The sequence below is a fragment of the Prionailurus bengalensis genome, chromosome C1 (genome assembly GCF_016509475.1).
Source record: "Prionailurus bengalensis isolate Pbe53 chromosome C1, Fcat_Pben_1.1_paternal_pri, whole genome shotgun sequence".
NCBI lineage: Eukaryota > Metazoa > Chordata > Mammalia > Carnivora > Felidae > Prionailurus > Prionailurus bengalensis.
The window spans coordinates 46,669,644-46,694,563 of record NC_057345.1 but is presented as its reverse complement, the minus strand read 5'-3'; the positions used below and the strand labels follow the sequence as shown (position 1 = coordinate 46,694,563).

The 24,920-nt window shown below is 44.3% G+C and overlaps 1 protein-coding gene across 11 annotated transcripts in view; it reads left to right on the top strand.

The window, feature by feature from the left end:
* Positions 1–24,920, top strand: part of DAB1 (DAB adaptor protein 1) — a 1,144,406-nt gene that overhangs the window by 826,605 nt on the left and 292,881 nt on the right. The window contains exon 1 of one of the 11 annotated variants that reach the window (XM_043575096.1): positions 20,284–20,386. The exons of the other annotated variants lie outside the window; for them this stretch is intronic. The gene's annotated coding sequence lies outside the window, so the exon portion shown is untranslated. Of the gene's footprint in view, positions 1–20,283; positions 20,387–24,920 lie in introns of those variants that run through there. 11 annotated transcript variants of the gene reach the window in all.

Sequence of the window (24,920 nt, the reverse complement as noted above, 5' to 3'; positions counted from 1 at the left end):
CTCTTTAGATGGCTACAGAGATGAGGCTGCATTCACTAGGAAGAGGAGAGGGAGGGCTGTTCCTGACGGAGGGAACAGCATATGCTTAGCAGGTGCCAAGTCACACAAGGGTCACTCTGCACGGCCTGTTAAGAAACTGCATGTATTTCTAACATGCTGCAAAGTGTTGTGAGGGTCAAGGGCAGCCAGGCAGTCGTGAGCAAGACTTCCTGAGGACCGCCTTTATGCTGAGCACCTCCCTATGCCCCAGGGACACAATGAACAGTGAGGTGAAGCCCCTGCTCTCCAGAAGCACATCACATCGACACTCGGTTTTCTCATTTGCCAAATGCGGGAAAAAAATGAAAGAAGCCTAAATTGTGTTAACCATCTGCTCTGTGACAGATTCAAGGGTAGATGTTTTGTGGATGTTGTCTCATTAAACTTGGAGGTCATTATTACTCTCTCCATCCGACAGGTGAGTAGAAGAGTCCACAAGCTGTCCAGGATCACCCAGCTAATAAGTACTACAGAAGGGATTCAGTTCAGATTTCTGACTCCCGAACCTGTGTGCTCTGCTTGCTGTACTGCTTCCAGAACCCTGGATAGTACACACACACACACACACACACACACACACACACCTGGTGATGCAGCAGTATCTGAGAGCACCTTAGAGCCAGAGGCAATATAAACAGCAAGAGCTGGGATATTTTATTTTATTTTATTTTATTTTATTTTATTTTATTTTATTTTATTCTATTTATTTATTTTATTTTATTCTATTCCATTCTATTTATTTATTTATCTATTTTAATTTTTTTAAATTTATTGTATTTTTAAGAAAAGAGTAAAGTACTTTCTTTACTACTACAGTAAATTTCCAGAAGCTTGTCAATTCCTTCCCAGCCAAGCTGATTAGCCAGACTGGAGCCATCCAGGTTGCGTACGCAAAGGAGGATGGCTTGATTGTACTTCAGCGCCTTAGCTGTCATTGAGCTGCCTTCCTAAATATGATCCTTATTGCCCTGCTCACCCCCCTATAAACACCACTGCAATGAAAGCATAAAACATTAGAAACATCTCCTGGGTGACTGCTATTGCCTTTTGAATTAACACCAGAAATGCTCATTTGAGAGATGTGGTTTAACTCGAGCGATATTTCTTGACGGGTTAAGGAATATCATATGTTATCCTTTAACCTAATATAACACCATCAATTATTTAGTTATTTTTATTGATTGACCTCTTCCAGATTATTTAATAGTAGATTTTTCACTATTTAGAAGATTTAATGCTGAGCACTCAGGCACCCTCTTTCGCTATTAAGGGGTGTCCTCTGAATATAGAGGGGTGGGTACACATTCTTATTATATTTTTTTTGGAAGAGACAAATTGCAGGTCATCCTGGAATTAGTGAACATGATGCATACATAACCATGTAAATCTACACATAACAAGTTGAACTCCTGATGACACCGGAGATAGGGTTTCAAAGGGGCAGATAATCAAGCCTGCACAGTTAGAGTTACTGTTTAAATATGCAAAAAGTGGAAAGGCCATCCTGGAAGGAGAGAATGTGCATCAAAACTAGCACCAGTATCAAATGCAAGCAATGGCCCGTAAAAGCACATGTGTCCCTGAGTTTGTAACCAAGAACTAGAAAGCAATATGAAACTGTGTTCCTTTAGCTTGTATTTTGGGACACAGTTTGTGTGTTCTCAGGGGCTCCTCATGGGCTGACAGGAAGGAAGGAGGAGGAGTCTGGAAGGCAGGCTGCCCGGGATCCATTTCTCTTGGGACACTAATTAGTTCCCTGACTCTGGGATTGATTGGCCTGCAAAGCCACATCTCTTTCTTGACTAGAATCTAGCTCTCTTTACAATGGGCTCTGGCTGCTTTGTGGGACCTTGTGCTGGGCTGGGAGAAGTTATGGAATGGAGAAGCATATGAATTATAGAATTGCAGAAAGGTGGGATACTGGAATGCCAGAAATTTTCTCATGCAGGAAGATGGAATTTGGAATTTGTTTCCAAAAGTGTTGTCAACATTAATAATTTTTCCTAAGGCCCTCCTTTCATGTCGGCCTATTATCACTCACCATAAGTTGATACTCCTATTAATTTTGTTAGAATAGCCAGAATTAATCTAGAGATTTCTAATTTGCAAAGTAATACTTAGATAGATTCTTTCCTCTCTCATACCTTGCATGGGTATTTGTGATTTCAAACAGGTGTCCGACCTCCCCAAGTTTTCTCCCCAGTAGTTTTAAGTCAGTAAGGAAAACAAGAATCCTATCTTGGTCTTCAGGTATAGAAACTGGTGGAAGGCAGAGAGAACTGGGAGGTCAGAAGAGATAGTGTTGAATCCTGGCACTTCAGTTGTTACTTTGTATATGTGCTGCCCAAGCGAGCACATCCAGTTGTTACTTTGATGACCTTAGGCAAATCATCTAAACTCCATGAAAGCCTTCGCGTCCATAATATTAAAACATTGAAATAAACCTGACCAAGAAAATGATACAGGCATATAGTTCATTGAGGCATATGAAAGTCCTTATTACTGGGGAATATAGTGCTTGTGTGTAAGATTCTTCTAGCCTTGGGATAATGCCAACCACCTGCCTTCTTGGAAGCCACGTGGCCCACCTCCACAGTGGACACCTGTAATCTATTATGGCATTCTTTTCCAATGAGCCAATGTGTAGCCTCAAAATTTCTTGTGGCACAGCCCTCCAGGTTGCCACTTGCCAGTTGATCAGATTTGGCAAGCCGGATGAAAACTCACATGCCATCCTAGACCTGGCCTAGATTTTGGGCCCAGACCTACCCTCAGCCTCCCTCCTTCTCTTCAGAGGTAGGCATTTCTCTGTTTTTGAAATCAAGTGATCCACCCAGAAAATTCATGAACCCAGCCACCTCTCAGAAGCTAGAAAGATGTGCTCCCTGTGGCTGATTAGGTGGCAGCTATGTGAAATATCACCCTGTAGGATGCACCAGCCATCATGGGTAGCAGACAACCTGGTAAGGCCAAGATATGTATATTTTTAGACCCAGGAGGCTCAATAGTATGTGGTTTGCAATGATTAGATACCTTCCCCCAAATAGGACCTGCTGGGGTCCTTAGAGACCCTACTTAAAATATGTCACTGAAGATTGTTTTTAAACATCCTAAAGGTAACTGAGACCTGAATTTCAGGCCCATCAGTCCCCAACATTCACGTTTTTCACTTTTTAGTCTCTTTGACTTGGAGGAAAATGAACTTTGGCAAAGTAAGTAATTTGGCCACGTACATCTCAGGGGGCCACTAAGAAGCTGCCCTGTCCACAGGATGGGAATCCTTTTCTTCCCGTTTTGGTTCCGTTTTCGGGCAAGCTTATCACCATTTCTCTTAGCGTTTACATTTCCCTTTCCTTGCCAAGGCACAGGAGATGTGTTCTGACACACGGCATCATTTTAGTGATGGCTTAGCCTTCTTTTTGCTCCTTACTTCTCCCACGGCGGAGCTAATCATTTCTGGGGCTTGATGAGCAGGCTTGACTGCAGGCCTGAAGAGACCCTGTCTATAGCTCCAGAGGACTGGAAGATAGTTTCCTTGTGGGTCAGGGACAGATGCATTCCCACAGTCAGAGAAGTTAGCAACACATGCCTCCCTGACAGGAGGCTAGATTGCAGGAGGGCAGTCGTGGCGTAAGCCTGGAGGAGACTGATGTGCATTTCTGCCTTCTCTGAGGGCCCATACTCTAGATTGCTCAGCAGGCCTCCCAAATGTGATCCTGCGCACATAGCCCCACCTAGTTTTTCTTGTAAAGATGGCCTCTTGTGGAAAAAGACTGCGCAGCACTGCCGGTCATGGACTCAATGTCCCCGTTCTGATATTCCTATGTTGAAGTCAACCCCTGATGTGATGGTATTCAGAGATAGGAATTTTAGGAGGCAGTTAAGTGTAGATGAGGCCATAAGGCTGGTGCCTTCACGATGGGATTAGTGCCCTTGTAAGAGGAGGCACCAGAGAGCTTGCTTTCTCTCCACTGTGTCAGGATGCGGCAAGAAAATGCTCTCTGCAAGGCAGGAGCAGCAGCCTCCACCAGAAACGGAATCTGCCGGTACCTTGATCTTGGACTTCCTAGACTTCATAACCGTGAGAAATAGCTGTGTGCTGGGTAAGCCGCTCACCGTCTGGTATGTTGCGGCAGCCCCAGCAGACTAAGACACTGCCTGCTCTGTCTTCGTAGAGAGTGTTGAGCAGAACACCAGGCACCAGTGCCAGGAGAGGACTCCTGCTTGTGGAGGATAGCAGAGATCATCACACTGGCAGCCACCAGAGACGAGAAGTCCAAACACTTCTGCCCACTGTGTCTTCGTATCATAGTCACCACGGAAAACAGCACCGTCAGGCACCAGATGGATCAGTAGTGTGTACACAGAAGAGACAGAGCAGGGTCAGCTCCGATACCGGGCATCAGTCTCCCAAGACCAGTGGGTCCCCTGGTGGTGAAAGCAGAGCCCTTGGCCTACACACACCCGTCTCTGTCTCAGTAGAAGAACTGTGACCCATCCCCTGTGTAGTCTGAAATACTGAAAGCTGGGTGCACACCCTTAAACAGAACAAAGGAGAGCACACGGAGGCTGCAGCAGGGAGATCTTTCCCATACAAGGGGGTAAGTCCGGCACAGACAGTGTGGACTCTCTCTTTGTCAGCCCGTATTCCAGGCCCAACACATTCCTATATGGCTGACCCGGGGTTTAAGTACTACATATATGCACAAGACTGACTTTCCCAACAATCACAGTGGGCATGGTCACGTCAAAGGCTCTGACAAGTCCAGGATTGGAGAGAGACCTTAACTCCATGCTTCTTCTACTCACCTGTCCAGAGAGCGCATTTTCAAAGCACTTCCATGGGCTAGTTTTCTGGAGAAGTCACTTTGGGGAAAGTTGGATGAGGTCATAGTTTGCCCTCCTTTGCCTCCTGTTACCTTCAGAGTTTATGTCTGCATCAGGCAGAATGTGAGCATTAACCTTTTTGTTTGATCTTGAGCCTAGATGTCTTAAAGTTCCTGTCCACGGAAGAACTGGCCAGTTCATGGGCTGACCAGAGTAAGGTAGACTGAGTATACACAGCCCAACATTTTGAATATTAAGGGAAATTATGGAAGGGACCAGAGTGGTCACCTTATGGTGCAGGGTTAATTATCCCCAAACATTTCACTGCTGGACTGAGCTCCCTGAGGGAAAGGAGCGTGTCCTATTCATTATGTCCATGCCCAGCGGAAGCATAGAGCCCGAAGAAATCTCTCATAAGTGCCTGTTGAGTAAATGAAATCATTTGCAGGTGATGACAGATTCATACACCTTTAATACTGGAAAGAAGCCAAGCAATTATTTAGCCCAAATTCATTTTAGAAACAAGGAAATAAAGAACCAGAAAAATGTTTGAAGACATCATGGGCCGGTGATGTGGCCCTCGTGTTGCAGGTTTGGAAAAGAACAGTGAGGTCCAATTAGTTCTTGATTCTTTCTCTAGGGGAGGAGTGTGTTCTCTGGGTTGGGACCTCATATGGGGATGGGTTTGCCCATTATTCCAGTTTACTTTTAGTAATTCACTTCAACGACTATTGTTACCTACTTATAGTGGCTGGCTGTCTTAGTTCAGGCTGCTGTATAAAGGATAATAATATATAAAGTGCTGCGGGCTGAGTGGCTTGTAGACAACAGGAATTCGTTTCTCACAGTTTGGGAGTCTACAAGTCTGAGGGCAGGGTGCCAGCGGGTTCTCAGGGAATCACCTGAAACCCGAACAGAGCTACTACACTAACAGCGACTAGAGCATGGAGGAGGGGAGCCAGTGCCATGCTGGGCAGGTGTTGAAGGTAGTGGACAGGGGATGCAACTGTGAAAGTTTTTCACGGGATACAGAGTGTGGAGCATTGTCCTAAAGAATAACTGGAGGGTTGCTGGGAATGGGGGAGAAGAGAGCCAAACCGGGGTGAGTCTTGAGCAGAGGCTTAGAGGCTGAGAGGAAGGGTGGCTGAAGCACAGAGGAAGACACAGGAGGGAGGACAGGACCTTCAGAGCCCTGCCACACGAAGCCATTTAGACTGCGAGCGATCCCTGTTTCTTAGCCCTCCCCTCCAATGCACGTAGCTAATGGAATGTTTTTTTATGGACTGCAAGACCCACATTAACACGGTCTACTTTTAATGCCATACAATGGGCGAAAATCTCTTGGTTTTATTGACTGCTTCTTTATCTGACTTTACCTAATTGGAAAATAAACAGATAAAATGATACCTTTACCACAGATGAATAATTCATGTTCTCTTTGTCTTTTTGTCAGAAAAGAAAGCCTAGCAGATCTGTCTTTAAATTAGGATATCTGGTAGATGAGAGAAAAATGTGAGCGATTAACTCCAAATTGAGTTCAGTGTGAATTTCTGAGAACCGGAGTCCTCCTCCGTAATGAAGTCTAGATTGGTTCACGTAACGGTTCACCTGGCTCTGGTGGAGCCCAAATTCAGAACATATGAGTGCTATTGACCTGTTAATTTGAAATGTTTTAATCTGCATAAAAATGGATTGTATTAATTGTTTCACATTAACCAGGGCTGACTGTAATGTCTGATTGAATTGGGCTGACTTTTCTCTTTCTTGGCTCCTTGTGGTTTCATTTGCCCCAAACACGAGTAACGTTTCCCCATTCCGTGCCAATCATCTGAACAGGGTGGGCTGTGTGGCTCTCAGAGAGCCACCAACCTCCTGCAAATACAAATACCGATCATCCTCACTGACCACACTACTGGGCACCTCTCTGTGAAGCGTTCGTCTTTTCTAATTACTCTTGTATTTCTCCACTCCAATCTCACTGGCTTACATCATTTTCTCGGTATGTCAAATCTCGGTAAGTAAACTTTAACTCCTTACATCAATCTGTGCTTCAAAGAAAGTATTGGAAATGAAAAACTGATTTAATAAAAAACCGTAATTTTTGTTTTACACACATACTCTGAGATCTCACGTGGGCAGCATATCCTGCTGGACACAACGTAGTCGAACCTGGTTCTGGCCTTGGGGAGGTCACGGTCTGGTTCTGGTGGTATGGTTTAAATGTAGGAAAAGTCAATTAATAGTTCAAATCACCATTGAGGGGAAAGGAGGCCCCTAGCCAGATAACATTGCTAAATGAGTGGTGGAATCTGTGGGGACTAAGAAACATGTTCGTTCCTTAAATGTGCCTTGTGTTTTGTTTTTCCTTCCACGATTCTGAGGCTAGGCCCCGTTCTTTGCTGGGTCTGGTATCTTTCCTCTGTATAACACAATGAAATCATAGTCTGTTCTGGGAGAGCCTTCCGTGGCCACCCCTACCCCTTGTCTGATTAAGTGCCCTCTTCTGGGCCCTCATAGCTCCTGTCAAACCATCGCTGTATTTATCTTACCATTTACTTGTCTCTTTCAATCAGCTGGGATGAAAGGTTCAACTTCAACTTCCAGCATGTAAGAAGGCAAGACTGAAGAGGGAATTTAGGGAGAATTAGATGATGTATCCCAGGCCACTGCTTCTCAACAGTGGTATGTGGACCAGCGGCATTAGCATCTCCTGGCAGCGAATTAAAATTGCAAAAATCACATGCTCCACCTCAGACCTACATCATCTGAATTTTAGCAGAGCCCAGTTGATTCGTATGCATGTTAAAGCTTGAGAAGAACTGCACTGGCTTAGGCTACTGCTTCTCAAACTTGGCTACACATTGGAATCACATGAGGGTCTTGTAAGTGAGGAGGCTTGGGTCCCACCACAGACATTCTGATTTAATTGACTGGGGGTGTGGCCAATTAAAATCTCTCCAGGTGATGCTAATCTGCAGCCACCTGTGTGAGCCACCTCTGGGCTAGTGTTTCCCAGTTGCTATCACTGCCATTATCACGCTGTATTGTCTTTTTCATTTATGTGCCTGTCTTCCCTCCCTCTTAAGAGCAGAGACTCTTTTATATATCCCAAGACTCTAATACAGTCTCTCTCACTGAATAATTATTTCTTAAAATGAATGGAAACAAACCTGAGTGAAGCCTTTAGTGTTGAATTTGAGGAAAACATTGGAGCAGACTTAGGGAAAAGACTAGCAATAGCTTGGATGAAGAATTGAAGGGGCGCCTGGGTGGCTCAGTCGGCTGAGCATCCGACTTCAGCTCAGGTCATGATCTCACAGCTCATGCGTTCGAGCCCTGCATCGGGCTCTGTGCTGACAGCTCGGAGCCTGGAGCCGGCTCAGGATTCTTTCTGATCCTCCCCCACTTACACTCTGTCTCTGTCTCTCAAAAATAAATGAGCAATAAAAAATAAAAAAAAAAAAAGAATTGAAGCATGCTATTAATATAATAGGCAAAGAAAAAAAAAGATTCAGAGTGTTCCCCTTCTGGCCAAAGTTGTACAGAGTATGTCAAGTTGTCGGAAGGGGTGGGTGATCTTTTATTAACAGGAAGAGAGGAGACTTACAAGTTTAATTGACTCTAAGCCCTGGATGATGTGACCGTGACACTTAACCGTCCACTAAGAAAATCACAGTATGACTTTTCAAATGCATTGCTAGAAGTTGCCGTGTTGACTTGTACCAGGGATTGGACTGCTGTACCTCTAGGCACCACACTTTGAGGAAGTAGTGAGCATTGTTGATGATATGGAAATCACATCATGGGAGGGGGTGCGTGGGAATGAATGCCTGGAGAGGAGAGGAAGTAGGGAGGACATGATTGCTTTTTTCAGAGCTGCCTCTTGTGTGGAAGAGAGCAGAACCATGCTGTGCTGCTCTACAGGACGTAGCTGGGGCCAGCGGAAGTCATGGAGGCAGAATTTGGCTCAACCTAGGAAAGACTTGTGCCAGTAAGAGCTGTCCAATAATAGAACCGGCTGCCTAGGGAGATGGTGTGAGCGAGCTCTCTATCTTTGGAAATGTTCTAGCAGAGCCTGGATGGCCATCTGTCATGGGTATTGTGGAAATATTCATGTATTCAGTGGATGCACAAAATTGTGTTGATGATGATAATAGTAGTAAATGTGACTACTATCTACTGAGTGCCGGTTAAGTGCCAGGTACTGTGCTTAGGCAAGTTTGTATCCATTATTCTCTTTAATCCTTCTATGCCTAAGGGAAAGTGACAGTGATCTCTTCCACTTTACAGAAGAAATGGGTTCAGAGCTAGGGTTTGAACCCTGTGCTTTCTGACTTCAAAACACATAACCTTTTCAATATGCCACCTACCTTTGATAGCTCCTCCATTGCTAAAATCCTGTCATTCCCAGTGTATTTAAATATTGGATTTGAAGTGACCTTTAGATGTCTATGTGGAAACATTCCTGTGGAGAGCTGGACATGAAGGCTTGGGAGTTGAGGGAGTCGTCAGGATGGTAGATGGAGATTGAGTATGGTCTACCGAGAGGTGAGGGTCAATGCTGTTTGATTAAGATTCCCAAGGTAATGACTACAGAGAGGAGGAGTCAGAATGGGCTGACTCCCTCACATGTGCTGTTAGAAAGTCAAACTCAAGGGAATGAGACCTGCTTTCCAAGTAGGAACAAGTGGATTATCACTGCATGTTGGAAGCCTGATTTTTTAAAAATTATTTTTAATGTTTGTTTATTTTTGAAAGAGAGAGAGAGGCAGAGAGAGATGGAGACACAGAATGCAAAGCAGGCTCCAGGCTCTGAGCTGTTCGCACAGGGCCCGCCATGGGGCTTGAAGCCAGGAGCCGTGAGCTCATGTCAGACGCTTGATGAACTGAGCCACCCAGGCACCTCCCCCACCATCTTAAAAAATTTTCTTAATGTATGTTTAGTTTTGAGAGAGAGAGGGAAGCCTGAATTTTAAGCTCAGTAAAATGTGAATGCTTCTATAAATTTTCAGATCCTGGATGGAAACAATCCAAGTCAAGGGCTGAAATTGGAGTCAGTATGATACAGTGACTCAACGTATAGCCTCTGTCTGGGTTGATATCTGGACACTACTTCTCCCCAGCTATGTGTTCTTCTACACATTACCTTCCTATGCCTCAATTTCATCATCTGTAAAATGGGGATAACATTGTCTCCCCCCCCCATAGGTTTATCATGAAGCTTAAGTAAAATAATGTACATAAAGTATTTGAACAGTGGCTGACACGTGGTAAGCGCTTGGTGTTTATATTCAGATTAGTTATTAAATCTAAGTAAACCCTAAATACCACAAATGAAATGGTTTCCTTAGGACACTCAGTTGTCTAGGAATTCAGCTTACATTTTTTTTTTGAATTAAAATGCACAGCCGATACCTTTAGTTGATCAAGCATTGTAGCTTGATATTTCAGTCCATTTTGTTGCAGCTTCTAGACCGTATGAATCTACTTTCCCAATAGAATACAGAGTGTGTCTACTGTACAGAACTGAGGCAGCCTAAAGGAGAGGCCAGAAGAAGGAAGGACTTTGCGGTCACACTGCCTGGGTTTAAATTCTGCCTTCATCATTTACTAGCACTGTCACCTGGGGCAATTCGCTAGTCACTCGAAGCCTCAGTTTCTTTCTTATAAAATGGAGATGGTAGTAATACCTCCCTCATTACAGTTTATCAGTCAAATGAGATTACATGTGTCGAGTGCTTGGAACAGTGCCCCGGGATCTTCCACATAGTAAGCATTCAATAAATGATGATGATGATACACGTATCTCGTAAAACACAGGAACTCAAAATGCCCTGGGGTTCTCACTGTATGTATCAGTGTTAATGATAGAATCCTTGTAGTTTGCATGCATAATCTGTGGACAGGTTTCTCTGTGAGCAGAGACTTATAGTTTGGGGGATGACCATGGGTGATGGCTTCTGAAATTGTAGGCAAGACTAAGAGCTATGCCTGTCTTTATAGAGAAAATCAATACGCTTTCATTAGTCACTGTGTGACCTTATAAAGTTTAAGAGGTGTTAGCATAAGTACCCTGAATGGAACGTGAGACTGTTAGTAACAGAAAACTGAGAACATGTTCAACACTGGCTTCAGGAATAAAGTCAGTTTGTTATCTCCTATAAGAAAGAGTCAGACGTGTGTGGTCCCAAGATCGGTACAGTAGTTCCAAGATGTTATCAGGGTTCAAGTTCTTTCTTTTTGCTCTGTGCCATCCTTAGATCGATTGCTTCATGGTCCCAGGATGGCTGCCATAGGAGCAAGTATCACACCCTTCTATAACTTCACTGAAAACAGGAAGAAACCAGGGCAACCAGGATGGTACAATGGAGCTTTCATTATTTGTCTCCTTTCTTTTATCAGAGGTAAAAACAAAACAAAAAACAGCTTCCCAGAAATAACTCCCACAAAGCGAGATACTGCCATCCCCCGTGACTCTTGATTTGTCTGAACTGGATCATCACATTGCCATTTCCAGCCAGAAGGGAGGCTAAGAGATTATCTGCCTTTTCGGCATCTCTAAGGGAGGTGGACAAGGAGAAAAGGCAGTGTGGGTTAAGAAGTTTTCTAACGTCAGTGCACCAATGAAAACGTGAGTGTTCATGTGCCACAGAAAGGTCACACAAAGTATTTGAATTTGATTGTGGGGGAGAGAGAGTTATTTGGTAAGAAATGGACAACACCCAGAGAAAGGAACTGGGGAATTAGGGAGGGCTTTGAATGCCTTCAGTTGGCCTTATCCTATAAGCAGGCGTCATTCATCAGTGAGTAATGTGGAGGAAGTGCCTGGATTCTAAATATGTGAGTGGAAAAATTGCCACAGAAGAGTCATCCAACTGCTCTTGTTTGCAGCTGCTGATTCTGACCCAGATCTGCCCTCCCCCAGTCCTCAGCTGCTGATCCTAGCTCTGGGGAGCTGGAGCGTGAGCTCTGCCAGGCTGAAGATGCCCATTTCCATAGCTCTCCCACTACTCTCCAAATAAGCTGTTCCTGGAGACAGGGGAGAGCACGCTCCGTAGTAACAGGCCTAGTAATTAGCGGCCGCCCTAGGGCCTTGCAACACTTCTAAAAAGACAAGGTGATTCAATAAGTTCTGTCACTACCCCCTGAGAGTTTCCCCAGACAGAGGGACAGGTGGGGCTCTCCATTGCTAATGACATGGAGCCCTTTACCCTGCAGTCTTTTCAGAGTGCGGGCTGGGAGATGTGGGACAAAAGCAAAACAGGTGGGCATTGAGTCTGCATGTTTGCTCTTGATGGGAGAGCTGTTTTTATACATGCTGTCGGCAAATTGCGCTGCCCTGAAGGGTAGGCAGAGAGCCCAACAGAAGTGTGGCAGTGAGAATGATATCTTGCCATTCGTAACTACGTGGATGGAACTGGAGGGTATTATGCTAAGTGAAGTTAGAGAAAGACAAATATATGACTTCACTCATGACAGGACTTTAAGACACAAAACAGATGAACACAAGGGAAAGGAAGCAAAAATAATATAAAAACCGGGAGATGGACAAAAACGTAAGAGACTCTTAAATATGGAGAACGAACAGAGGGTTACTGGAGGGGGGATGGGAGGGGGGATGGGCTAAATGGGGAAGGGGCATTAAGGAATCTACTCCTGAAATCATTGTTACACTATACGCTAACTTGGATGTAAATTAAAAAAAATAAATACAAATTAAAAAAAAAAAGTACGACCGTACAGTCCTGTCTGAGTGAATATGCAAAATGTGAAGATGCTGTGCAAAATGCAAACTGTGCCCCATCTCCTCAGTCTTTAATCCGGAGGCTCAACAACTGGAAGATCATTCATTTGTTTTCATATTCATTGGTAAATAAAAAGTTGGAAGTTTAATAACGCATTTATCATATTGAGTCCAAATGCTCTAAATTACTATAATAATTACTTTCCTCAATAGGGAGTGGAAGAATAGGATAAGATCAGGGACTAGGTTAAGGTAAGATCTCCCCTGGGAGTTAGAGCCTCACAGAGGCAACTGAAACTGATTCTGGAAGGCTGAGTAGGAACTTGCCAGGCTTATGGAGGTAGGCAGAGGTCTCGGAGATATCAGGACTTTGTAATGTTTGTTTGTTTATTTTGAGAGAGAGAGAGAGAGAGAGAGAGAGAGAGAGAGAGAAAGAATGAGCACAAGTATGGGAGGGGCAGAGAGAGCCAGAGACACAAAATCTGAAGCAGGCTTCAGGCTCTGAGCTGTCAGCACAGAGCCCGATGCGGGGCTTAAACTCATGAGCTGTGAGATCATCACTTGAACCAAAGTCAGACGCTTAACCAATCCAGGTGCCCCAATCAGGGCTTTTATGTAGGGTATTTCAGACGGAGGAAAATCATCTAAAGGGCATAAATTTGTAAAATGCAGATGAGCATCTAATACTATGTTTACTTAGCACTTCTCTCCCCTTCTTCAGAAAAAAAAAATCCCATTTTCTTCTCCTAGAGATGGTTCGACACTGCACAGTTGCATGGTTGGAATCAATCTAGCATTCAGCTCTAGTCAGCTGGTCTGGGAGTATCGTCTCTGGGATTTTTTAAAGTTGCAGCTGGGTGAGAGCTTTCTTCCAGTCAGCTCATCACTAGTGATAAACTGAGAGGTAAGGCAAGGGACTTGTTGATGGCTCTGAGCCTGCCATTTCGAAATACTCCTGACTGTAAGAGACAGAAACCCAGTTCAAGCAAGCATAGATCAGAGGCATGGGTTGTAAAAATTTGCATAAGCATGGGCCCCGAGTCTCTCATTTCTGTGTTTGCAGGAAGACTGGATACTTCCAAATGGTGGCAATCAGGATCAACAATGACTTCCATATCCCACTTTTCACTGGGGTAGGAGGGAGGGTAGGAGACAGAAAAAGAAAAGAAGCAATACAATTGAGTAAATAAGAAAATCTGAAAGAAAGACCAGAATGATGGAATGTTTCTCAAATGTTGATAGACCTATAAATCTGCTGGAAATCTTCCTGTCATGCAGATTTTGACCAAGTATGTCTGGAGTGACCCCAAAGATTTGTATTCTAACAAACTCCCATATGATATTAATGCTGCTGGTTCAGTGACCACGCTTTGAGTAACAACGTGTTCATAGAGAACGTTTAAGATTGGAGAAAATCGGAAAAGCTGGTGCAGTGTAGTTGTATGGGAAGCAGGTAGAAGTGAGTTGTAAATTTCAGCAGGCCCATGGAGGTGACCATTAAGCAAACTTGAAAAAGGTAGTTGTATTGACATGATTTAAAGAAATGGGCTATTTTCTGTTTTAAAAGCATCTACTAACTATTGCCATATAACAGATTGCCCCCAAACTTCGCATCTTAAAGCAGCAAACGTTTGTGGTTCCAGTTTCAGTGGGTGGCCTTAGCTGGGTGCTCTTGCTCAGACTCCGTCATAAGGCTGCAGGCAGGGTGTTGCTCAGGGCTGCCGCATCCATTTCCAGGCTCAGATCTGTTTCCAAGTTCACTCCAGTAGCTGTTGGCAGGCCCCAGTTCTTTACAGACTCCCTCAGTTCTTGGCCACACAGGTCTTTCCATAGGGCGGCTCACAAACATGGCAGCTGGCTTCCGTCAGAGCAAGCAAACAAGAGGGCAAGAGATGGCCAGCCAGAGGGCAGCCAGCGTCTTTCCGTAACCTAGTTTATGAAGTGATCTCGCTTGTGCCATCTTCTGATTATTAGAAATGAGCCACTGGGTTCAGTCCCGCTCGGGGAGGAGATTATCAAAGGCATGGATCCCATGAGGCTGGCATTGCTGGAGGCCATCGTAGAGGCTGCCTACCACAGCATGCCTTTGCCTATTACCTCAGAACCTGGTGGCTTGTGCTCTTATACGGGTGGTGGTTATTGCCAGTTTGTTTAGCAAAGAGGATCATGGGAGTTTCTTGGCTCCCAGTAGAAACCAGGATTGGCCCAAATGGTTCTGACTAAGCTAGAGTTGGCTTTGGCTGATCTGCAACTTCTGAGGTGTGTCCAAACCAGTTTCTGCTTTCCAGGACATCTGGGCAGAGGCTGGTAGGCCACCTGAGAGCTTGTGGGCAGCTGAGCTCTGACTGACCCCCTGGCCATTTTAATGCTACCAGTAAAATTGCCTGAGGAGCCTGCCAAGGAGACAGATGCTGCTGCTGGAGAAACACCTTCTGTAGACTGGCATTTGTCTGGTAATTGCTCTCCAAGAGAAAATAAGCTCTTCACGTGAGGGGGAAAGCGGATGGTGCCTGATTGTCTAGTATAGAGATGATTTAGAACAAGTGCTGCAAAGAAAATGCAAGAGATATGATTAAAAAGAAGGCGGCCATTGTATAGATCTAAAGTTAGGGTCTTTTAAGCAAGTGACCAACTCAGGAAATGCTTCTTGTTTTCCAGGCATACGCTAATACACAGTGAATTGAATTATGTGCAGACTACCTCAACCTGTTGCCTCACCCCTGCTTCTTTTGCAGTCCTATTTCTTTGGCAGTCGTGAGAGCCATTGTTTCCTTCTGGCTTATGGGCTCATAAGGCAGTAGAAACAGCCCTGGCTGAGACTGGCAACAGGCCTCACCATTTGCCAGGAGGGGATTCCAGCTTTTGTCCAGAGTTGTCTCATCTTTACACTGGGAGGGTAGCACTTCTCTCGTGAAGCAGTCTTAAAGATTAAGTGCAGCCAACACCAGGAACATTTCCTTGCCATTTGGTAAATACTTAATACAGAGTGTCTTTAGAGCTTCTGTACTTCAAATAACACCATGGGAGGAACTTGAAATGCTAAGTCCTCCAACACAGATGGGGAAGCCAGAGATCATAGTTAAGTGTTCCACTCATTCATCCAGTCATTCCCGACCCCCCCACCCACCAATCAAGCCCAGCCAGCCATCCAGCCAGTGTTTATTGAGGTGTTCTCTTTGACTATACTATTCTCATCAGAGTGGCCATAAGGATGAACAAGTCAGGAAAATGTCCTGCCCTTGAGGGCTTCAACAGACAGTGAACAACACACATTATTGATATATTTGAGATGAAATAACTACTGTAAAATAGAGGTGGAAATGAGAGGGAGTGACTGGCAGGAGGGACCTGGGGAGGCTGCTGTAGGGTGGGTGATCTGGGAAGGGAACTTGAAAGAAGTGCCATTTCAGAGGAGACCTGTAAGATAAGAAGGAACCAAGAAAAGGAATAATGTGAAAAGACCCAAAAGGAGAAAGAACAGAAAGATGGCCAAGGTGGGCATTTCCTAGATCAGGTGGGATATTTATAGTTATGCCAGGGAAAATTTTTGGTTTAAACACATTATGGAACTTCTGGTCATAAAAGCAAAACAGGTTTCCTTTCAAAAGATCTTTCCAAGATCTTAATATACTAATCTTTGGTATGATTTTTCAAGGGATTGAGGACCACTGTCTTATGAAGTACTTTCAGAACTATTTAACTGTGGATTTTCCCAACCTTCCTTCCATCTGTCCTTCATTCCATCTGTCCATCCCTTACCTATTTTTTATTTTAGGTTATTTATTTATCTATCTATTTATTTATTTATTTATTTATTTATTTATTTATTTATGAGAGAGGGGTGGAGCAGAGAGAGAGGAAGAGAGAGAGAGAGAGAGAGAGAGAGAGAGAGAGAGAGAGAATCCCAAGCAGGCTCTGCACTGTCAGTGTGGAGCCTGATGCAGGGCTCAAACTCATGAACCATGGGATCATGACCTAAGTTGTAATCAAGAGTCTGGCACTTAACTGACTGAGCCTCCCAGGTGCCCCGCCCTTACTTATTTTTAAAAAGCATTCTTAAGGAATAGAGTTCTGTGGGAAACCTTGGGAAATTGCTTAGGGAATCTTTGAGCCTCACGTCATCCCTCTCGTAGGTCCCTGCTGTAGTAAAAGGGGGCTGGGGCTTGTAGTGTGAAGGACTTGCCAGGTCTCTGTTGGGAGTGAGTCAGATCTGCAGGGCCACGCCTGGCTTTCCCAAGTGCAGCGGACTTCCCAGAGCTCTGTGCCCCAGCTACAGTGTCAGCCCATACAACCAGGGGCATTGACTTTTTTTGAAAGTGTTCTGATATTTTTATATTTTCAAAAAATTCATAGCAAATAAAGGCAGTTTCCATAAAGTATCTCTTCGGTGGGAAGATGTTTCCTTTTGAGCTCACTGTCATTATTCAGTATGTGCATCTATTGAGTGATGCCCATGTTGCACAGCTATTGGGAGATTTCGAGGCGTTGATAAAGAGTAAGTCACAGAGTGAACAAACTCACACCTCTTCTTCCAAATGGCTCATAATCCTGTTTTCTTTGAAGAATGGCTAAGTTACATTTTCTGAGTAATAACAATGGTACAATATTAAGAGCCACTGAGTGGCTGCTGGATACTATGCGTGGTGCGAGGCGCATTACAGGTTAAACCAGTAATGCTCAGAACGTGTTGGGAAGTAGGTGCCAACAGTTTGTATTTTTTGGCGAAGGAACCGTGGTCGACCTAGCTGTTAGCACGGCAGCACCGTGCCTCAGGCCTCACAGTACTTTCAGGAGCCCACAAAAATGTTTTGATTTCTCTTCAAATCAGAAAAAGAAATGACCTTTTAGTCCCAGAATATAATTTTTAACATTTCTTTATGGTGGAAAGGGCCATGGAGGACAAAGTGCTTGGGGCCTCTGACCGTCACAAGATGGGGACTCTGGGAAGGCTCAAGAAGTTGCAGCTTGCTCAGAGCCGTGCAGGGGAGATGGGCACAGACCAGTCCTAAACCTGTGTTCTTATACCCTAAAGGCTTCTCCTCAACTGGCTCTACCCCACTCTGACGTTTAGGCTAAGCGTTCTTTCCACAGAAACAGCAGGTGCCTGCAAAGTGAAAAAAAAGTTAGAGAAGGAAGGAGCCAAACCGTGAGAGACTCTTAAAACCTGAAAATAGGGGCGCCTGGGTGGCGCAGTCGGTTAAGCGTCCGACTTCAGCCAGGTCACGATCTCGCGGTCCGTGAGTTTGAGCCCCGCGTCAGGCTCTGGGCTGATGGCTCAGAGCCTGGAGCCTGTTTCCGATTCTGTGTCTCCCTCTCTCTCTGCCCCTCCCCCGTTCATGCTCTGTCTCTCTCTGTCCCAAAAATAAATAAACGTTGAAAAAAAAAATTTTAAAAAAAATTAAAAAAAAAACCTGAGAATAAACTCAGGTTGATGGGGGATGGGAGGGAGGGGAAAGTGGGTGATGGGCATTGAGGAGGGCACCTGTTGGGATGAGCACTGGGTGTTTTATGGAAACCAATTTGACAATAAATTTCATATTAAAAATTAACTAATTAATTAATTAATTAATTTACCCTAGTTTGAGATTCTAGCTTTTGAGCAACCTACCAAGTGGAAGACCCCAAGTTAAGGGCTGGGGGTTTGTTGTGGGGATCAAATGAAATCATGGATGGAAAACTGCCATGTAAATCTTACTGGCTTTCATGTTAATGGAGAATAATAGCTCTCAGTTACTAAGAAACTATCATGTACCTTTATATACTTTTTTCCTGTATGATAATACAACAAGGCAAATTTTCATATTACATTTTGGAGATGAGAAAGTTAGGCTCAGACAAGTTAAGAAGCAGTATGTTTAGAGCCAGTAATTAAGCTTGAGACCAACTTTACCTCATGGTCTGTGATTTTTATCTTCGTCATCACCATCATGCTATTGTTGCCATTGTTTCAAATCAACTGAGAAGAAAGGGAAAGATGCATAAATACAGCATACTGACACAGTATCGAGTTAAATCGGCTTGAGTTGAGGTGTCCGTTGGTGATCTTGACCTGGATATAATAGATCCTGTTGGAAATAAATGATGTGAGACATTCCAGGGAGAAAAGCAACCAGAAAATGTGACCTTGTGATGAGTTGAACTGAATCTTAATTTATTGGGAACAAGGTCCAGTGCCATAAACATGTGCTGAACAGCGTAAATGATGTACTTTCCTCTCCTTCAGGTGGGCTGAAGGCAGGAAGTCTTCCTTTTGAGAAGGAATAACCCGTCATTCTGAGATCACTACAAGAGAGTTTGATGTCTTTCTGTCTCTCTTTCTCTTTTTTTTTTCCTTGAAGTTTGACTCTCTAAGTCTCAGAGATTCAATGACCTAGATGGCTGCCTCGGTTTCCCAGCATGATCATGCTTCTGGAACCCAGACTCACCGAGAGAAGTCACACAGGTTTAATCTTGGTACCCTTGGGTTGGGGAGCCTCCCCACGTGGACTGCCCAGCTCTCATGATGGGAGAGAACACTTGGTTCCACTGTGCCACGGAACACACTGTCTCCAGGGCAGCCACAGCCATGACATGGCCGTGTGGCCCTTCCCATTACCACACTTCACTTCTAGCCATGCATTTCCTGGACCCACAACACAAGCAACTCAGGGTTGTGGCTTTTAAAATCACAAAGGCCTGCATTCAAATCCTGATTGTAACACTGCCTGTGTTTTCTTGAGCAAGACCTTCACTCTCCATATCTGTTTTTTTTTTTTTGTCTGTAACGTGAAAATAATGAAAATATTAAACCCGTGTGGTGGTTCTGTGGAGGAAGAGAGATGAAACACGGGAGTCTAGCATTTTGAAAACATCTTAAGGGATGATTCAGAAGTAGGATTAGTGGGATGGAGGAGATGAGATTATTATTGTTCTGGTTCTGTAAATGAGTAAATGGAGTCTCAACAAAGTTTTATTTTCCCAGGATCGCATGACTAGTAACTGAGGAAGCCAGTTCTGAAAAACCAAACCTTATGGTCAGAACTACTGCTAGATTGTAGTCTCCTTGAGAGCAGAGACCCTGTGGTTGTGTTTCCAGGCTGTGGCTCTGGCCTCCAGCTCTTGCCCTCACCCTTAACTTCCGTCTTCCCTCTCTTCCTTACTAGCCACCTCACTGTTCTTCAGAAATACTTCTTTCTGCCTCAGTGATTTGGGGCTTACTGTTCTTGCCTGAAATGTTCTTCCCTCAGATAGCGATCTGTATGGCACGCACCTTTGCCTTCTTAAGTTATGATGCAGTATCATGTCAGTGAGGACTCCTTTGACTACTCATTTAAAAAAATGTACCTCCTTCCAGCACTTCTCATTCCCTCCCCTTCCGTATTTCTCTTCATAGCATTTCCCAACATCTGATATACTGTGTACTTCTTCCTTTGTTACCAGCTGCCGTCCTCCACTAAGACAAACACCGCAACCCCAGAACTGAATAGTGCGTAGCAAACAGCCTATAGTCAGGAAATTAAACGATGTGTTGATTGAATGAGTAAAAAAAATGCATTCGGAGGAGAGGGGGCCTGTGTTTGAATGCCCTTTGCCCTGGTGATGTTGATGGCTGAACATGTAACTGCTTCTCCCCATGTGATTATGCCTTGCCCAGCCTCTTCTCTGGCAGTTGCCGACTCTGTAATTGTGATCCCAGCCGCGTACTTTGTCCTTTCTTCTTTGTGGGGTGGCTCTGAGCTTCTACAAGAGCCAGGACAGCTGTCTCCAGGAGCTGAGCTTTGTAACATGACCACATGGGTAATGTAACGTTTAATTTAATTTTTTTTTTCATCTCTGAGTAGAGCTCTTTATTAGAAATTAATTTGCTCAGGTTGTTAGGTTTTGTTTGCTTTTAGCATGCTGAGGTTATTTCCCCTGGGTAGGAGATGGTTCTCCGAGCTCTTTCTCGCCTGTGCCTCAGGTTCTAGGAAAATGCTTTCTGGAATGTCACTCTGTGAAGCTGAGCTTTGGTAAATTATGTTTTGAACAGAGGGCTCCTTCTACAGTGTGTGCAGAAGTCTCACTGCTCTTTAATTCTTTTAAAGGTTTCTTATGTGCTTTTTGAAATTTCAAAAATAACTTGTTCTTGGAGCAGGAATCCTGCGAAAGTGAATGATGTTAGAAATTGTCTAGTAATAGGAAATCATATGGAAGAACTTTCCATGATGTTATGAATGGTGTATGCATTGGCTTATAGTGGCAGAAATAGACTAGGAATCTGGTGACCTGGCTAATCGTTCCATGTGATTTGCTAACCGGGTGACTTTGGGCAAACCTTTCAATCTCTCTAAGACCTGTTTCTTCATCACCAAAATGCAGACTCCAGGCCATGGGTTGAGGCGATATCCAAGATCTTGTCCAGCTTTAAAACTGGAGGCTGGGGGCGCCTGGGTGGCGCAGTCGGTTAGGCGTCCGACTTCAGCCAGGTCACGATCTTGCGGTCCGTGAGTTCGAGCCCCGCGTCAGGCTCTGGGCTGATGGCTCAGAGCCTGGAGCCTGTTTCCGATTCTGTGTCTCCCTCTCTCTCTGCCCCTCCCCCGTTCATGCTCTGTCTCTCTCTGTCCCAAAAATAAATAAACGTTGAAAAAAAAAAATTAAAAAACAAAAAAAACAAAAAACTGGAGGCTGGATGCCTAAAGACCTCAAACTTAACTTGGACACAGCCGCTTACAAGTACTGGAGCTCTCCGGAACATACCTGCCTGTGCAGAGTCATAGTTTCTCAGTCTTTAAAATGACGATCAAGATTCCTATTCTGTGACTTTCCAAGGTTATTAAGAGAATTTTACTTGGACACACAGATGTGAAAGTACTTTTTAGCTGTAAAATCCTATTAGAAGCAACTTACTTTATTGTGATTTCATGGCAATGTGCCAACAAAATGGTGGGATAAAAGTTAAAAGATGAAAAGTCATTGCACATCATACTGACGGCTTTTAAATTGTGCTTTTAAAATATATTGGTTTTACATTTCACCTTTGAATTTTTTTTTAAATCCCTACCTTACATCTTAAGTTCTTGACTTGAGCTTGGGGAAGGGATTTGTAGCTTTCATGATACTTTTCAAAGGAGTATTTGATACCCCATTTTTTTTAACTCCGTGCTTTTTTGTGGGTGTTTCCTCCTGGAATTCCTGAGGGAAGAGATCTTTTCATGCTTCTTCTGATCATATATCCCTTCCTTTTTGGTTGGATATTAGCTGGTAATACCTAGAGAATCACAAGTGTTGAGTGAATGACTATTTACAGGACTAGCTGGCTGCCTTCTGGAAACCAGTAGTTAATGAGAACCTAATCATGACTGGCTTACTTTTTATAGTTAAACCCAATGAAAAATCAGGAGTATTTCATTTACCAGTTTGGCTGTTGGAAGCCATTGAGTGTTAATTCTGTTATCATTGTCTTGGTCTTTTTATCCCTAAAGAATACTCCTAATTTAGACTCTAAATATGAATGACCAAAGGCCGAAGTTCATCGTTATTGGGAAAAGACCTCACATTGGGGTCAGTGGCCCCACAGTCCGTGGTCCAGGTGGTGATGCAAAGGTATCGAGATTCAGCAGTTGGGAATGGAGGTATGGCCTAGAATCAGCAAATAGTGTAAGAGGTGTGGTCTTGCCAGCTGGGACCCGGAGGGGAGAGTTGGGGCTAGCTAACATACTAGCAACAGATCCTGCCCTCTCACTGTCACCCCACCCTCACCTCCACTCCCCTCCCCATGGTATTAATTTTAACCCTAGAGCTGATCATCTATAAGGAAGCATAATATACACCCAGGAGTCAGGTATTTGCAAGATACAAAAAAAAGATCTTAGAATTCAGAAGACATGGATTCCATCCGATTTTCAACACTTCCTCTCTGGGAAGCCTATGGTCCATCTCCTCTCCTTGTCCAGCCATAGTAAAATAGGGACAGCAAGACGTACCTTCCTGAGTTGTCATGAAGATGAGATGAGTTTGTGCAAAGGAAAGTACTTGTCCAACTGTGACACTCATGGGAAAGGAAGTGTCAAATGAATGTATCAAGTGGAGACCCGAGGGCACCCTCCTAAGAAAAGCTGGAGACCCTTTCCTTTCACCGCTGCTGTGTTCTGATAAGGCATCTTGTCTTCCTGTTAAATGAAAATGGGAAGTGAGTGTGGAGTGGACGAAGCCAGTTGTTTGGGCCTCAGGCCTCCACCTCCGCATGGAGCTCACACTGGCTCACCTTTGCTACCCTGAAGAGAAGGCAAAAGAAGTTAATGATAAAACGTCAGGAAGGCACTTGGGGGCTTTTAGAAATACTCACCAGGTAATATTACACACATATGATGTCAGATATACAGAGCTGCCACAGTTATATTATTAATCATTTTATTGTTTTCATTAAGCATAATGTTGCTTTTAAAACTTTGCATAAGAGAAAGCTACCCAGAATCCTCATACTTGGCAGGCAGAAATTAATCTAAACTGTTTTCCAAATTTACCAAGTGCTTGCCTGAATAGACAAGGAGCCTGGGGGTATTTCTTGTGGGAGTGATGAGTTGTGAATCCCAATATGAGATGTGTGTTAAAAAAAAAAAAGGGTCTGTTTAAAGAGGGAAAAGAAGCTTCTGAATATATGGCAAAACAGGTTATTTTTAAACTGAGGAGAATTTTGTGGGGATTTTAAAGATTCTGTGATTTTATTTATTCTGTGATTTATTTTTGTGGGACTTTTTTGCATCTCATCAGTATACCCAGGGCAAGAGGAAATATGCAAGAGAAATAGAAGACTATCTATGCCCTTTGGTAGCCTTCATGCTCATAAAGGGACAAGACACAGCTAGATGAAATGATGATTTACGCAAGGCAGTATGGTTTTATGGAAACGTTGTGTTGTTTGGAGGCTGGTGCATTTGGGTTCTAGATCCGAATCTACCCTAGAACAGATTAATGAGATGAGGAAGGTACGACACTTAGCACAGACCACGGCTGTCATCGGTTCTCACGAATGCAGTTCTGTTCTCCTTTCCCGTTTCTCCCTTCCATTTTATGTCGTCAGAAGGAGACAAGAAGGAATTTTGGAGAATATGGGCTATGGCAGAACATCTTTCATTGAGGAGGGACTCCCCTTAGACCTTGAGCTGGCTGTCTTCTGCTTCCCCTTCCAGGGGCCCTCTCTGCTGTTCTGTGCCTTCCCCCCCCCCCCCCCGCCCCCCCTCTCTCCGGAAGGCTAACTGTGTGGACTGCATCCACGGGCTTCCTGGCTCCCTGGCCTCTTCTCAGAGTAGCCAGTGCTGAGTTCCAGCAGTAGGCTGAGGGGTGGGAAGTCTTTATGTTTTGATCCACTTTTTGGCATTCTTCTGGCTGAGTTGCCTCGGGCCTGCTGTATTCTAGATTGAGGGTCACTGATCCTTTCAAGACTTTTTCTACCTTCCCTTCTGGTTCCGGTCACCTCTCCCGTCTTTCACCCCTTCATGACCAGGAGAGGGAACAGTTCTGCTCTTCTGTCCCTGTGCTACTGCACTGTCCTTTGGGGGCTTCCCTTGAACACAGCTTCCTTTGTGTAAATAATCCCTTCGCTAACTCTTCTGGAACAGTTTTGAGCCTGATGGGACCTCAAAGTATGGACTGAGTTAGAGTCGGTGAGGTGTGACATTGGATGACCGAGGTGTGCCCTGGGGCTGACCCACCTGGTGTGGCTGTAGCCCTTGGTTCACGTGAGGAAGAGGAACCAAGCTGTGAGTCTGGGGAGGGGTGCTGGACTGGAGACTGCAGGTCAGGTTAAGTTAACATGCCGGATTTCATATCCTGGCAGAAATAGTTTTAGGTAATTGTTTCCTGATTCATTTTGACAGGCATGTATTGGAAAACTAATAGGTGTAGACGATAGGAAATATCAGAAAATTTTCCCTTCTCCTTCCAAAGAATTAAATGCAAATGAAAATGAGGGAGGGGATGGTGAACAATATGTAATGAATACCTCCTGTAGTATCAGTCAATTTGCTTACCTTAGCTTATTTCTTCTGCTCAGCAACTGTTAGGGGTAAGGTACCAATTTCTCAGCTTTACAGAGATAGCATTTGGGGCTCAGAAACTTCAAGGGATTTGCCAAGGCTCACACATCTGGGACTTCGTGGAGCCATGATTGAAAGCCCAAGGCCAGTCTGTGAGAGCATGATGCCCGTGTTTCTCTGTCTTGGCCAGCTCCCCAGTCTGAATAGTGATGTATTCCAGGGTTCAGATGAGAGGTGTAGGTGAGCACACTTCAGCCTCTCCTAGTGAGGAGAGCTGTGGTGCTGTGCGGCCATGCTCTGCAGTGAGGCAGGGAGGA